The 3,812-nt window shown below is 45.6% G+C and overlaps 1 pseudogene; it reads left to right on the top strand.

Moving 5' to 3' along the window:
* Positions 1–362: 362 nt before the first annotated feature.
* LOC148019871 (cytochrome b561, DM13 and DOMON domain-containing protein At5g54830-like) lies at positions 363–3,123 on the top strand (annotated as a pseudogene).
* The last annotated feature ends 689 nt before the right edge of the window (positions 3,124–3,812 follow it).

Raw genomic sequence — 3,812 nt, 5'->3', positions numbered from 1 at the left:
AGTTGATCTTGCAGTACTTTCACCTCCCTTTTTCGGTTGGCTCCTTGCCTTGAAACTTTGAGCCTCAAGGCTGCCAAAGTTTTCCTTTCCTTTTCCAGCTCCACCAGGCCTCCTTCTTTTCTTCCTTTGCTTTATCCAACTGTGCTAGGAGCTCAGCCACGTAAGCATCGTAGTCCGCACCAGGTGGCATGGGAGTAGGAGTTGTGGTGGTTGACGCTTCTAGCTTTTGCCGTTTCGGATCTTTCCTGGACTCAGCATTTGTAGTGGTGGGTCTTTTCGCTCTGGTCTTTGGCACAATCTCAGCCACTTTATTGACAAGCATCTGCATCATGCTCATCATTTGGGCCATGTGCGGAGAGGGCATGGGTTGTGGGGCAGTTGTGGTATCGGTCGGCACCGGCATGAAGGAGAAAGGCAGGGGGTGTAACAGTGATTTGCCCTTGCCTACGATCACTAGGGCTGCTTCTGCACTGCCACTTGCTTCAGCCTCATGGTGGGGACTCAAGGGGTTGATCTCTCCTCTTCCATGGGTTTCCTCAACAGATCTGCAAGTGGCCTCTGCCAACTCAGCCAGTTCTTTCATCCTCAACTCGTTGGCTTCCTCCTCCACCCTTCTTTGCCTCTCCTCTTCTGCCCTTTTGACTCTTCTCTAACTCTTTCGAGTTCTTCCTCTTCCTCCTTCCGTCGTTGCTCCTCCACCCTCCTTGACTCTCTTTGGGCCCTCTTCATCTCGACCCGCTCCTCTTTGCTCAGTCTCTCCTCCTTCTTTTTCTGGCTCTTGTCGATCTTCATTTGCTTCTGTGGCTTGGGCGTTTGAGTGGGTGGTATTTCAGGCTCTTCTTCATCGTTTGCCATCTTTTTGCTCGAGCCTTCTTCCTCGTGGTGAGGTGAGCTTTGGTGCCTAGGTTGCTCTTCCTCCACGCCGGCATCCTTGATAGCCTTGTCAATGATTACTATGAGGACATCTCCATATCTTATTGTAGAGGCTTTGGTGGCTGGTTTCTTTCTTGTGTATCGTGCGGTAGAGGCTAGAGATTCCCCACCAGCTTGTACTACGGCTGGAGCCAAAAGGATGGCTGACGTCGTAGTCGTGGTCGTGATCATAGTTGTATTTGTAGTCCTAGTCGTAGTCGTAGTCGTGGTCATGGTCGTGGTCGTGGTCATGGTCGTGGTCATGGTCGTAGTCATAGTCGTCGTAGTCGTGGTTGTAGTAGTAGTAGTGGTTTTCTTGTTTTTTGTTGTTGTTGTTATAGAGAAATATATATATTTTATTAAAGAAAATGAGAGAGGGGGAGGAAGAGAAAAGGAAAGAAGGAACGAGAGAGAGGGAATAAACATACAGCATAATAAAGAAAGAGAAAAAGAGAGAGAGATGCAAGGAGAGGAGACCAAGAGGAAGTGCGATCTAAATTTTGACGTTGTCGTATTGCTGCGCATTCGAGGTGTGAAATCCACCCAAAAGTTGTGTGTGTGGGATTTGAGACTTTGTACATATTTAGTTGTTGTGATTATACTTTTGTTCTGCGTAGGCAGTATAGTGAAGAGGGTTTGGAGCAAGAGGAATTTATCAATAATGCTCTGGTTGATATATATGCAAAATCTGGTATGCTTGGAAAAAACCCAAGAAGTATTTGACACTATGTCAGATCAAGATGTTGTATCCTGGACGACACTGATTGCAGGCTATGCTGAACATGAACCATTTGTCAAGGCACTTGCTTTTTATCATCACATGCAATTAGAGGGTGTCTGTCCAGATGTTGTCACTATTGCTTTGCCTTGAAAGCTTCTATGTGCATGAAAGATTTGAGATATGTTGAACATGGATTTCACTAAAGAACAGACTAGTGGAAGCAACTTTGAAGCTCAAAAAGGGCGATCCATTATCCAAATCCTTCTAATCCTGACAAAGTTTTATATCTTAACAAGATTGAGGCTCCTGTGCTAAAAGTTGAAAGAGGAGTACTAGTTACATTCTCCATCCAAGCAAGACATGATGTAGCTTTTTGCATCACCAGTGACCCTGTTGGAGGTCCATCTGTTGCAAATGCAACCCTGTTTGCAGGAGGACCAGATGCACATGGAGTACCTGCAAGCCCATATGAACTAAAGTGGCAGCCTGATCGCCTGACGCCTGATGAGGTCTTTTATCAGTCCTACTTTCATAAGAAGATGGGCTGGAAGGTCCAGGTTGTAGATGGGGGCTTAGCTGATATGTATAACAGTAGTGCTTTTCTTACTGATCACATGGTAGCCTTGTTCTGGATGTTGACAGACTCAGGGATCTCATTTGTAGTACAAGCACAGAAGAAAAGTGGTTATGTTGCAATAGGATTTGGAGAAAAAAATTGTAAATACATTTGCATATGTGGGTTGGCTGGAAACGGATGTTTGCCATGTCTCTACATACTGGATAGATGGTAGAGAACCATCTAGCATTCATCCCACGGAAGAAAATCTGACGGATGTCACATGTATGCAGCAAAATGGTGTGCTGACATTTCAATTCAGCAGGCCATTAGACCCTGATTGTAGTGGACGTTCAGAATGTAGGAACATCATAGACCCATTGATTCCACTCAAAGTAGTATGGGCCTTGGGAACACAATGGAAAGCTGATCAGCTCACAGACAGGAACATGCATTCATTGAGCAGCAGCAAGTACATGTCTATCTATTTGACGAAAGGGTTAGCTGAAGCAAAATAGGAGTTAAGACCTGTATTGGCAGTCCATGGATTCATCATGTTTTTGGCCTGGGCTCTACTATTTCCAGGTGGAGTCTTGGCTGCAAGGTATCTGAAACCTCTAAAGGATGATGGTTGGTACCAGATCCACGTTTATTCACAGTATTCAGGGGTTGCAGTGATGCTGCTAGGTGTGCTATTCGTTGTAGAGCTGAGCTTCGTGATTTCCATCTTCATTCTTGGCACATGAAATTTGGCTTATCAGCAATTATTCTTGCCTGTTGGCAACCTCTGAATGCTTTTTTCCGTCCCAAAAAATCAGCCAACAGCAGTGAACAAGCGTCAAGGAATCTGGGCGAGGTCACTTTTTTGGTGGGGAGAAAAGCTTTTCTGAGGGGCCGCTTTATGAGTCTGAAGGCGAAAGAGGAGCGGCTTTAAAAAAAAAAGGGAAGAGGATGTCGTCGATTGGAAGGGAAGCTTTCTCTGGGGGCGCAGGAAATTTCTGAATGGTGGCTAAGGTAAGCTTTTTCTCCGTCTCATCGAAAAGAGGAGCAATGGGGGGGGAGCAAAGAAGAAACCTTCTACGTAGCTGCCTGCCTACTGACGAGGAGCTATGACCATCTTCATCAACGACTACAACATCTGGTTCTTGACTCAGCCGCCTGCTCCTCTTAGACGACGAGGAAGATTCATGGTGGAGTATAAGGCAACATCACAGTTGTGGGGCTAAACGAGCTTATCCCAAATGCATCAACGCATCAAACCCTTACTATGAGTAGTGCGTCGAATACTGCTTCCAGCACATCATTCAAGCCGCGTCGTGGCCTCTCCTACAACAGCACAAAGTCAATTACCTGTGGAAGAAGCTAATAAATTAAACGAATAAGCAACCCTTCGACTTCTCCATCAACTATTGATCAACGGCCGAGTGCCGATCTTGGTTGACGCTCAGAATAAGGAGTCTCGAGTCTTTTATAGAGTTTGAAACTCTGGAGCTGATTGCAATAAAGGGGAGAAATCGATGTTGGAAGGCTGCTACAAATACAACTGTGACAGATCTGCCACCTACTCATCCTATTCTGCTTGGATTAGCCCTGAAAACTTGATGTTGAGCTCACTATAGAAGA

Source organism: Lygodium microphyllum, chromosome 19 (genome assembly GCF_053477565.2).
Source record: "Lygodium microphyllum isolate KBCC chromosome 19, Lygodium_microphyllum_v1.1.10, whole genome shotgun sequence".
Classification (NCBI taxonomy): Eukaryota; Viridiplantae; Streptophyta; class Polypodiopsida; order Schizaeales; family Lygodiaceae; genus Lygodium; species Lygodium microphyllum.
The sequence above is the reverse complement of the archived record's forward strand: the minus strand, read 5'-3'. Positions and strand labels throughout refer to the sequence as shown.